Source organism: Haliotis rubra, unplaced genomic scaffold (assembly GCF_003918875.1).
Source record: "Haliotis rubra isolate DU_JTF1 unplaced genomic scaffold, ASM391887v1 Scf2097, whole genome shotgun sequence".
Taxonomy (NCBI): Eukaryota; Metazoa; Mollusca; class Gastropoda; order Lepetellida; family Haliotidae; genus Haliotis; species Haliotis rubra.
Genome location: NW_025766111.1, coordinates 17,619 through 30,931, shown reverse-complemented (window position 1 = coordinate 30,931; position 13,313 = coordinate 17,619). Strand labels below are relative to the sequence as shown.

Sequence of the window (13,313 nt, the reverse complement as noted above, 5' to 3'; positions counted from 1 at the left end):
TTCATTCATTACTTAAAGTACAGACTACATAAGCACAGTGAAAATTCATCCAAACTGTAATCACGTTACCTGTTTAGTTTGATGTAGAATATCAACAATGAAAGCCAATTTTAAGTAGATAATCATTTAACGTTTAGAAGAGTTCATGCCATACTTTAGATCCATAAAACTGTCTTGCCTGGAGTAGTCCAGATGGTGTTTGATCAGTTGGACTCAGGTAAGACAGTCACTGGACAATCGTGCACATTTCAATCACGCTACTGAACAAAATGTCCGTCATGCCATGTGCTTTTGGCGCTTGGATGACAGCACCAATACTTCAGGAACCAGTGGACGTTCAGTGCCAAAGGTACGTAACTATTGTGTGCAATCCGACAAAAACATGGTCCTTTGGAAATGAGGTCACGTAGATTCCATAACGTAGATTAGTTAGGTGTCCTTCAGCACCCACCAAACATTTAGAGTGTAAAGGAAGAGCATTTCCTTCGCTTAGTTGTTACTACTGAATAGGTCCGTTCATTTTGAAACTCTTTGGATGTACAGTTTTCATCTTATAGTGGTCACGTAGATTACCTCCTAAAAATCTCTACAGCTTTAAACCTGTGAAACGTCATGGTGAGAAGTCGGCTGAAATTATTGTATTGTCCCAACATAAAACTGCAACTAGGGAATACCTTCTAATGAATACATTTTATAATAGTTATATGGTCATTTTCATTGGGTAACGTAGATTACACTTTTTGGAGACATCACATTAAACATAAATTCTGAAAAATTTAACCAGATGAAGACATGTTCTGGGTACAGGCGGAAGGGACAATACCTTATGTCGAGAATGTAATCTGTTTTGTTCACATGACTATTTACATGAAATATTCACTTAAAATGTTATGCTATCATTAGAGACATGCACATTTTGGTGATTGTGACTAACTTTTACCCTGAGTCACACACATGAATAACAGATCATTAACAATTTCTATGTCTCGGGTACCTACTAAGACCGTGGCCTAATATAAACATGTTTTTCTAATGCGGAGACACGTAAAATTACCAATGGGGCACATTTCGTGAGGATAGGTGACAAGAGAGTAATAAGAGCTGTTCCATAGAGCTTTTAAGGTAAAATAGTGATGACAATTGGAAGAAAGAACGAATGAAAATCAGTGACGGGAAAACTGTTGAATTTGAATTTGCCTGAGAAATGTATGGTAAGGTATATTTTTTCATGAATAGGGAAAACGCTCGGTCCCACAGATATACTTTAATGTACATACAATGACATAGTTAGAGTAATGCGGAGTTAGCCGATACACACACGCACACACGCACACACGCACGCACGCACGCACGCACGCGTGCACGCATTCATGTGTATATTATCTTTACTTTTCCGTCATTTAGGCTCCTCCTTCAGCCATGATTTCCAATTCCCCTTCATACGTAGACTGGGGTAACAATGTTTTGTTATTGTGTTTACGTGGGCACTATAAATACCTCACCATATCTGTGTGCAGACATGATCAACATGTCCTTGACATGAGTGGTTATCCAGAAACTACTACTTTCACTTTCGATTTCGCGTTCTAAGTATGAAGTAACTAAACCTTCCAGGAAATTCTGAGGTCATGATAACCGGACAGTTGTATTTTCAAGTCGTATACAACCCATCAGTATTAACAGTAACTACTGGGTTTTTTACAGAATAAAAGAGCAAAAACTTTGTTCTGAGGCAGCCATACTTGTCTCTGCTTATGTAGTGTAGTGGCTTGTGTGCGGCTAGACTGGTTTCCCATTTCTTGTTAGGGTGAGCAACGAAAGCACGGGAAGGATCTGGGAACCAGTCGAAGGATAGCTGGCGAAGCGCAATATCTCCCGGGAACCAGACTGATCATACTTCATAGCCTTGAATGCAGATCGTTTAAAAAGAAATTTTATGCGGATACTGATAGCAAATTTTGCACAATTCATATCTTTTAATACGTTGATTATATATAATGATTATTTGATATATAATTTTGCTCTGTTTGAGACTACATTGAGAACAGGTCTTATGAGTCAATTAATTATAATTGTGAAGATGATAAACTGACTGATATAATATCTATTTCTTGGAAGGTCACTAAACCCGTAAATGTTGCTTGTCTGACTTCGGTCGGTTACGTGAGGATGACAGCAAAGATGTGTTTATCAAATAAATCCGTTATAATCTAATTAAATTACATCCATTTAATTTTCACCACTTTTTGCCTTTTATTGCTCAGTGGACTTTCTTTCGTCGGAATTAAAAGAACCTTTATGAAACTGTTTAGGCTGGATTCTGATGTCAATATTGGACACTGAAGTGGTGTGAGGTTAACTGTATGTAACCACTAATTAGTCTACTAGGTGCTCCTCAAATACAAGTACAGATATCTTTGCTACTCGACCCGTGAAGGTCCGGGTTAGGATTGATCTTTAGCAACCCATGCTTGAAAGAGGCGACCAACGGGATCGGGTGGTCAGACTCGCTGACTTGGTTGACACATGTTATCGTATCCCAGTTACATAGTTCAATGCTCATGCTAGATTGTCTGCTCTATGATTGGTTATTTACAGACCGCCGCCATATAGCTGCACTATCATAGTGGTAATGCTATTTTTGAGGGCATTGTCATTTGCAGAAGCCCGAGGTCTTCCATTAACTGCCCGACGAAGGAGGGCAGTTGAAAAGACCAAGGGCTTCTGCAAATGATAATGCCCCTCAAAAATAACATTAATATTATTATTGCTACAATACATGGAATTTGTTTTGAAAAGAAAAAGGAAACAATGAAGGAATTTTACTGTAAGTTTACTCAAAACCAATTTCTGACGAGGTTGACTGACCAGGGACGTATATACGTCTTTGACTGACCGAATGCAATTACGTCATCAAACAATTCAAGTGACGTCACAACAGAACGTGACGATATTCAAACTTGGTCTTAGACAAGACCATTGCCTGCAACATGTCAAACTATGTCAGACACAACGTCATTTGTCAGTGTTCGGTTTTGGTCCAACAACAACGTTAATAGTGCAATTGTTAAGTTTAGCACCAGCAAGAAATCCAAAATTACCGCTATTTAAAGCGGGAATTCGGGTTGCTTTGACTTGTTTGCCCCAGAATATCTGCCAGACCAAAGCCAAAGTCGAGTGTACCGATGCACCCACTATGACGTCACTTGATAACAGAACTGACAGTGGCCCGTCGTTAAGGTTGACCGGTCCAATATCATTTGCAGCGGCCCGCAAATTTCTGATAATAGGAGGGCCGTTTCATGATACTTCCATGTGTTTTAGCTATAGTGATCAACAACAGCAACAAATCGGTACTACTCGTTCTGACAGCTTTTGAGAGATCTGTTTAACGGCAGGTTGTTTTGAGCGTGACTGCATAGTATTCCTTGTATCTCTCTACGTTATTACACCGATTCCCAAAATACACCTTTTCACTCAGGGTCAGAATCATAGAACTGACGTGTTGGGATTTAGTGCCGACTAGCATGGCTTATTGTGGACTAAAGAAGTGTGACCTCGGATCAGTGACCTCAACATTATTTACATGGATCCCCTTTCATGTAGTTAGTTGATCTACTGAAACGTTTCCTGTTGCTCTATTGTACTCCAAGGAATTCTTTGCTATTATCGTCTATGTAAACAAAAGCAAACCCGGATTCGAATCCACAATCATAGGTTTCTGTCATATCCAAGGGACGCAACTGTGCACTGCGAACTGCGGTGGCCTAGACGATTGGTCCACCTGTGTGTGCACCCCCACCCCCCCACCCACCCAGTCTATACTAGATATCCAAGTCCATACTAGAATGTGGCTTGCATTGTACTAAACAAACGCAAGCCCTATGTGCCATTCAAAAACGGTACATTTTAAGTATGTATTTATTCAAAAATAAAATGATTGTAAAGTCATAAAACTTGATCCATAAAACTGCGAGTAATAAAACTGGTACAAATAAATATCTAACATGTACAGTATTATTAAAAGTATATATTTTACACAACATGATATAACATCTATGTACACATTTAGTAACTTTTTTTTCATATACATGTTGCACAATGATAGAAATGAATCGAGATAATGCATAATTACAATTTACACCACACTGTAAAACTAAAACTAATTCAGAAAATAGATTTGATGATTCACTTAATGGAAACAAAAATAGTACTTTTTTCAATATATTAAGGCTTAACTTTACAAGAATATTTTCAAAACACCTTTTATTGTAAAGATTTAGCCACATTCCTCATCATATCCACAAGGCTAGCAGGACAGAAAAGGAACCTAAAGTAAAACTTTAGAAAGTATTACTCAACAGACATGTCCTAAAATAAGTATTATTTACATAGAATTTGAAGATGTTTTTCATTTCAGAAAAAACTACTGTATGTAGTTTCTGTCCGTAAGTAAACGTTTTATAGAGATCTAACACGCTGGTCTTTATGTTTTAAACTATTCAGTGCAGAATTCTTCCAGGTTATCGCCTATGTAACTAACTTGTGATGAGTCACACACATGAATAACAGATCATTAACAATTTCTATGTCTCGGGTACCTACTAAGACCGTGGCCTAATATAAACATGTTTTTTCTAATGCGGAGACACGTAAAATTACAAATGGGGCACATTTCGTGAGGATATAGGTGACAAGAGAGTAATAAGAGCTGTTCCATAGAGCTTTTAAGGTGAAATAGTGATGACAATTGGAAGGAAGAGCGAATGAAAATCAGTGACGGGAAAACTGTTGAATTTGAATTTGTCTGAGAAATGTATGGTAAGGTATATTTTTTCATGAATAGGGAAAACGCTCGGTCCCACAGATATTCTTTAATGTACCTACAATGACATAGTTAGAGTAATGCGGAGTTAGCCGATACACACACGCACGCACGCACGCACGCACGCACGCGCGCACGCATACATGTGTATATTATCTTTACCTTTCCCGTCATTTAGGCTCCCTCCTTCAGCCATGATTTCCAGTTCCCCTTCATACGTAGACTGGGGTAACAATGTTTTGTTATTGTGTTTACGTGGGCACTATAAATACCTCACCATATCTATGTGCAGACATGATCAACATGTCCTTGACATGAGTGGTTATCCAGAAACAACTACTTTCACTTTCGATTTCGCGTTCTAAGTATGAAGTAATTAAACCTTCCAGGAAATCCTGAGGTCATGATAACCGGACAGTTGTATTTTCAAGTCGTATACAACCCATCAGTATTAACAGTAACTACTGGTTTTTACAGAATAAAAGAGCAAAACTTTGTTCTGAGGCAGCCATACCTTTCTCTGCTTATGTAGTGTATAGTAGTGGCTTGTGTGTGCGGCTAGACTGGTTTCCCATTTCCTGTTAGGGTGAGCAACGAAAGCACGGGAAGGATCTGGGAACCAGTCTAAGGCTAGCTGGCGTAGCGCAATATCTCCCGGAACCAGACTGATCATACTTCATAGCCTTGAATGCAGATCGTTTAAAAGAAATTTTATGCGGATACTGATAGCAAATTTTGCATAATTCATATCTTTTAATACGTTGATTATATATAATTAGGAAATAAACCTACTGTGTGGGAAAATCAGAGGTATATAACGAAATTATAATAGCTCTAAATTTCATTTAAAACCGAACGTGTAGCGTGAGGTTTTAAATGAACAATTTTATGAACAATTTCAGGTGGAGCTCTTTCTTTGGTTACGAGTCAATACGTGAAGCGGCCTCGCATTCCAATCTCAAGTGGTATCGCCCGAAACAGGGTGTTTGGTGGCAAACCGTCAATGACTAACAAACTCCAGATTCAGTAATAACAAATCACGTTTTGTTTTTCAATGCATCAATCACCAATCATTAACTGATAAGTTGGAAAACATATATCAAATAAGTTTTAAAAGCTTGGTTTACATTTGAAACTTCCACCGTAGACCCTTTCCCCACCAGAATAGTGGCAGCAACCTCATGGCCTTGACCTTTTCTCGAAGTCATTGTTTACATTTACGTGCAAATTTGGAAAGATGCGACAGGCGAGCCTCTGACAGTTTGCGCAAGGTTAACCTGACTGTATGACTGAGATAGTCTTTGATATCTAATTACTGGTACTGGTACAAAATTTAAGAGTAGGGTGCTTTTGCTGTAACGAGAAGTCCGTGTTGTACCGAATTTAGATACTGTTGAATTTTGCGCCCTGTCAACTTGACGATTTCACGCACCTCTACGTCTGCGTGCGACAGCTGTGGTGACTCTTACACACTCATGTGTGTACTTTGTAGCTCATATTCGATTCTACGGATATTATTTTCTACATTTTGGAAAGTGTTTTGTGACCTAGTGGCTTCAAAGTGTAGTGAATTCAAATTGAATCGGATTCGCTGGCATGTTCGCGAGTCTGTTGACAAAGAGCCAGATTTGTGGTGATATTTCCGAAACTTTCGGCGAAAGGATGGATCAGGACACGAGGTGTACCTCTGGCATAAACACGGTAAGGTAATTAATTATACTTTAATAGACTACTTTAGATCAAGCAGTGTAATGGATAAGAGGGATCATGACAAAGCTAAATAACTTTTCAACGATATTATACATTTAGAAAAAAAATATGTTGGGCTAAACAGAACGGTTTGCAGATCCTGTAGATCTAATTGTGTTTTACTACCGCTAAATTTGAAACAGTACAAATTTCAAAATATCATTTTGTTTGAAATGATAACCCAACTGTTTATTTATGTGGACGGAAGGCATTAAATTTCTTCGGCGTTCGATGTTAATGCATCCTCCGTTACCGGATCAAGATCAGTGGCGATATCTTTGACGAAAGCTGATAATAAATTTAACACGGAAATTTTGGAAGCAGTCTATTGCTGGATCTATTCTGACATAACATAGAATCAACGTAAATATATTTGTTTTTGCTGAATTTTTATTCGGAAAGCAGACGATTGTTTTGATCTTGTTCGACTGAATATTTGTTTCCATGCTTTCGAAGTACTTTTGTATGTATAAACACCTATTGCTGCTTGATTTACGCAAGTAGTGAGTCGTGCCGTCATCGCTAAATCCATCTGTAAAGATATATGTGTAATTTACAACAGTAAAATCACCGTAATTTATCGATGCATCGGTAGGTTGTTTGGTGTCCGCCATGTTAGTTGGCTGACAAAATAGTGCATTACCGTAAACCATGTATGATTGCGCACGGAAAACAGAGACCTGTATAACGTGATTATATACCTCTGAATAACTTTAATTGCCAATCACAATCCAGTGTTTACTGAAGCCATGGTAGAATGATTATTTGATATATAATTTTGCTGTTTGAGACTACATTGAGAACAGTTCTTATGGGTCAATTAATTATAATTGTGAAGATGATAAAACTGACTGATATAATATCTATTTCTTGGAAGGTCACTAAACCCGTAAAAAGTTGCTTGTCTGACTTCGGTCGGTTACGTGAGGATGACAGCAAAGATGTGTTTATCAAATAAATCCGATATAATCTAATTAAATTACATCCATTTAATTTTCACCACTTTTGCCTTTTATTGCTCAGTGCACTTTCTTTCGTCGGAATTAAAAGAACCTTTATGAAACTGTTTAGGCTGGATTCTGATGTCAATATTGGACACTGAAGTGGTGTGAGGTTAACTGTATGTAACCACTAATTAGTCTACTAGGTGCTCCTCAAATACAAGTACAGATATCTTTGCTACTCGACCCGTGAAGGTCCGGGTTAGGATTGATCTTTAGCAACCCATGCTTGAAAGAGGCGACCAACGGGATCGGGTGGTCAGACTCGCTGACTTAGGTTGACACATGTTATCGTATCCCAGTTACATAGTTCAATGCTCATGCTAGATTGTCTGCTCTATGATTGGTTTATTTACAGACCGCCGCCATATAGCTGCACTATCATAGGGGTAATGCTATTTTTGAGGGCATTGTCATTTGCAGAAGCCCGAGGTCTTCCATTAACTGCCCGACGAAGGAGGGCAGTTGAAAAGACCAAGGGCTTCTGCAAATGATAATGCCCTCAAAAATAACTGATAATATTATTATTGCTAAAATACATGGAATTTGTTTTGAAAAGAAAAGAAAACAATGAATCAATTTTACTATAAGTTTACTCAAAACCAATTTCTGACGAGGTTGATTGACCCAGGGACGTATATACGTCTTTGACTGACCGAATGCAATTACGTCATCAAACAATTCAAGTGACGTCACAACAGAACGTGACGATATTCAAACTTGGTCTTAGACAAGACCATTGCCTGCAACATGTCAAACTATGTCAGACACAACGTCATTTGTCAGTGTTCGGTTTTGGTCCAACAACAACGTTAATAGTGCAATTGTTAAGTTTAGCACCAGCAAGAAATCCAAAATTACCGCTATTTAAAGCGGGAATTCGGGTTGCTTTGACTTGTTTGCCCCAGAATATCTGCCAGACCAAAGCCAAAGTCGAGTGTACCGATGCACCCACTATGACGTCACTTGATAACAGAACTGACGAGTGGCCCGTCGTTAAGGTTGACCGGTCCAATATCATTTGCAGCAGCCCGCAAATTTCTGATAATAGGAGGGCCGTTTCATGATACTTCCATGTGTTTTAGCTATAGTGATCAACAACAGCAACAAATCGGTACTACTCGTTCTGACAGCTTTTGAGAGAGATCTGTTTAACGGCAGGTTGTTTGAGCGTGACTGCATAGTATTCCTTGTATATCTCTACGTTATTACACCGATTCCCAAAATACACCTTTTCACTCAGGGTCAGAATCATAGAACTGACGTGTTGGGATTTAGTGCCGACTAGCATGGCTTTATGGTGGACTAAAGAAGTGTGACTTCGGATCAGTGACCTCAACATTATTTACATGGATCCCCTTTCATGTAGTTAGTTGATCTACTGAAACGTTTCCTGTTGCTCTATTGTACTCCAAAGGAATTCTTTGCTATTATCGTCTATGTAAACAAAAGCAAACCCGGATTCGAATCCACAATCATAGGTTTCTGTCATATCCAAGGGACGCAACTGTGCACTGCGAACTGCGGTGGCCTAGACGATTGGTCCACCTGTGTGTGCACCCCCACCCCCCCACCCACCCAGTCTATACTAGATATCCAAGTCCATATTTCAGAATGTGGCTTGCATTGTACTAAACAAACGCAAGCCCTATGTGCCATTCAAAAAAACGGTACATTTTAAGTATGTATTTATTCAAAAAAATAAAATGATTGTAAAGTCATAAAACTTGATCCATAAAACTGCGAGTAATAAAAACTGGGTACAAATAAATATCTAACATGTACAGTATTATTAAAAGTATATATTTTACACACAACATGATATAACATCTATGTACACATTTAGTAACTTTTTTCATATACATGTTGCACAATGATAGAAATGAATCGAGATAATGCATAATTACAGATTTACACCACACTGTAAAACTAAAAAACTAATTCAGAAAATAGATTTGATGATTCACCTAATGGAAACAAAAATAGTACTTTTTTTCAATATATTAAGGCTTAACTTTACAAGAATATTTTCAAAACACCTTTATTGTAAAGATTTAGCCACATTCCTCATCATATCCACAAGACTAGCTTAAGGACAGAAGAAGGAACCTAAAGTAAAACTTTAGAAAGTATTACTCAACAGACATGTCCTAAAATAAATTATTATTTACATAGAATTTGAAGATGTTTTCATTTCAGAAAAACTACTGTATGTAGTTTCTGTCCGTAAGTAAACGTTTTATAGAGATCTAACACGCTGGTCTTTATGTTTTAAAACTATTCAGTGCAGGAATTCTTCCAGGTTATCGCCTATGCGTAACTAACTTGTGATGGAGTCACACACATGAATAACAGATCATTAACAATTTCTATGTCTCCAGGTACCTACTAAGACCGTGGCCTAATATAAACATGTTTTTTTCTAATGCGGGAGACACGTAAAATTACAAATGGGGCACATTTCGTGAGGGATAGGTGACAAAGAGTAATAAGAGCTGTTCCATAGAGCTTTTAAGGTGAAATAGTGATGACAATTGGAAGGAAGAATGAATGAAAATCAGTGACGGGAAAACTGTTGAATTTGAATTTGTCTGAGAAATGTATGGTAAGGTATATTTTTTCATGAATAGGGAAAACGCTCAGTCCCACAGATATTCTTTAATGTACCTGCAATGACATAGTTAAGAGTAATGCGGAGTTAGCCGATACACACACACGCACGCACGCACGCATACATGTGTATATTATCTTTACCTTTCCCGTCATTTTAGGCTCCCTCCTTCAGCCATGATTTCCAATTCCCTTCATACGTAGACTGGGGTAACAATGTTTTGTTATTGTGTTTACGTGGGCATTATAAATACCTCACCATATCTGTGTGCAGACATGATCAACATGTCCTTGACATGAGTGGTTATCCAGAAACTACTACTTTCACTTTCGATTTCGCGCTCTAAGTATGAAGTAACTAAACCTTCCAGGAAATCCTGAGGTCATGATAACCGGACAGTTGTATTTTCAAGTCGTATACAACCCTTCAATTATTAACAGTAACTACTGGGTTTTACAGAATAAAAGAGCAAAAAACTTTGTTCTAGAGGCAGCCATACTTTTCTCTGCTTATGTAGTGTATAGTAGTGGCTTGTGTGCGGCTAGATTGGTTTCCCATTTCCTGTTAGGGTGAGCAACGAAAGCACGGGAAGGATCTGGGAACCAGTCTAAGGCTAGCTGGCGTAGCGCAATATCTCCCGGGAACCAGACTGATCATGCTTCATGGCCTTGAATGCAGATCGTTTAAAAAGAAATTTTATGCGGATACTGATAGCAAATTTTGCATAATTCATATCTTTTAATACGTTGATTATATATAATTAGGAAATAAACCTACTGTGTGGGAAAATCAGAGGTATATAGCGAAATTATAATAGCTCTAAATTTCATTTAAAACCAGACGTGTAGCGTGAGGTTTTAAATAAACAGGCCCTATGAACAATTTCAGGTGGAGCTCTTTCTTTGGTTACGAGTCAATACGTTGAAGCGGCCTCGCATTCCAATCTCAAGTGGTATCATCCGAAACAGGGTGTTTGGTGGCAAACCGTCAATGACTAACAAACTCCAGATTCAGTAATAACAAATCACGTTTTGTTTTTCAATGCATCAATCACCAATCATTAACTGATAAGTTGGAAAACATATATCAAATAAGTTTTAAAAAGCTTGGTTCACATTTGAAACTTCCACCGTAGACCCTTTCCCCACCAGAATAGTGGCAGCAACCTCATGGCCTTGACCTTTTCTCGAAGTCATTGTTTACATTTACATTACAAATTTGGAAAGATGCGACAGGCGAGCCTCTGACAGTTTGCGCAAGGTTAACCTGACTGTATGACTGAGATAGTCTTTGATATCTAATTACTGGTACTGGTACAAAATTTAAGAGTAGGGGCGCTTTTGCTGTAACGAAGTCCGTGTTGTACCGAATTTAGATGCTGTTGAATTTTGCGCCCTGTCAACCTTGACGATTTCACGCACCTCTACGTCTGCGTGCGACAGCTAATGGTGACTCTTACACACTCATGTATTGTACTTTGTGCTCATATTCGATTCCACGGATATTATTTTCTACATTTTGGAAAGTGTTTTGTGACCTAGTGGCTTCAAAGGGTGTAGTGAATTCAAATTGAATCGGATTCGCTGGCATGTTCGCGAGTCTGTTGACAAAGAGCCAGATTTGTGGTGATATTTCCGAAACTTTCGGCGAAAGGATGGATCAGGACACGAGGGTGTACCTCTGGCATAAACACGGTAAAGGTAATTAATTATACTTTAATAGACTACTTTAGATCAAGCAGTGTAATGGATAAGAGGGATCATGACAAAGCTAAATAACTTTTTCAACGATATTATACATTTTAGAAAAAATATGTTGGGCTAAAACAGAGACGGTTTGCAGATCCTGTAGATCTAATTGTGTTTTACTACCGCTAAATTTGAAACAGTACAAATTTCAAAATATCATTTTGTTTGAAATGATAACCCAACTGTTTATTTATGTGGACGGAAGGCATTAAATTTCTTCGGCGTTCGATGTTAATGCATCCTCCGTTACCGGATCAAGATCAGTGGCGATATCTTTGACGAAAAGCTGATAATAAATTTAACACGGAAATTTTGAAGCAGTCTATTGCTGGATCTATTCTGACATAACATAGAATCAACGTAAATATATTTGTTTTGCTGAATTTTTATTCGGAAAGCAGACGATTGTTTTGATCTTGTTCGACTGAATATTTGTTTCCATGCTTTCGAAGTACTTTTGTATGTATAAACACCTATTGCTGTGATTTACGCAAGTAGTGAGTCGTGCCGTCATCGCTAAATCCATCTGTAAAGAGTACATATGTGTAATTTACAACAGTAAAATCACCGTAATTTATCGATGCATCGGTAGGTTGTTTGGTGTCCGCCATGTTGGTTGGCTGACAAAATAGTGCAATGATTATTTGATATATAATTTTGCTCTGTTTGAGACTACATTGAGAACAGGTCTTATGAGTCAATTAATTATAATTGTGAAGATGATAAACTGACTGATATAATATCTATTTCTTGGAAGGTCACTAAAGCCCGTAAATGTTGCTTGTCTGACTTCGGTCGGTTACGTGAGGATGACAGCAAAGATGTGTTTATCAAATAAATCCGTTATAATCTAAGTAAATTACATCCATTTAATTTTCACCACTTTTTGCCTTTTATTGCTCAGTGGACTTTCTTTCGTCGGAATTATAAGAACCTTTATGAAACTGTTTAGGCTGGATTCTGATGTCAATATTGGACACTGAAGTGGTGTGAGGTTAACTGTATGTAACCACTAATTAGTCTACTAGGTGCTCCTCAAATACAAGTACAGATATCTTTGCTACTCGACCCGTGAAGGTCCGGGTTAGGATTGATCTTTAGCAACCCATGCTTGAAAGAGGCGACCAACGGGATCGGGTGGTCAGACTCGCTGACTTGGTTGACACATGTTATCGTATCCCAGTTACATAGTTCAATGCTCATGCTAGATTGTCTGCTCTATGATTGGTTATTTACAGACCGCCGCCATATAGCTGCAATATCAAAATGCTATTTTTTGAGGGGCATTGTCATTTGCCCGACGAAGGAGGGCAGTTGAAAAAGACCAAGGGCTTCTGCAAATGATAATGCCCTCAAAAATAACATTAACATTATTATTG

At 38.2% G+C, this 13,313-nt stretch overlaps 1 protein-coding gene across 2 annotated transcripts in view; it reads right to left on the bottom strand.

Moving 5' to 3' along the window:
• The window catches only part of LOC124276449 (phytanoyl-CoA hydroxylase-interacting protein-like), a 32,430-nt gene that overhangs the window by 3,283 nt on the left and 15,834 nt on the right, over positions 1-13,313 (bottom strand). The window lies entirely within an intron of this gene.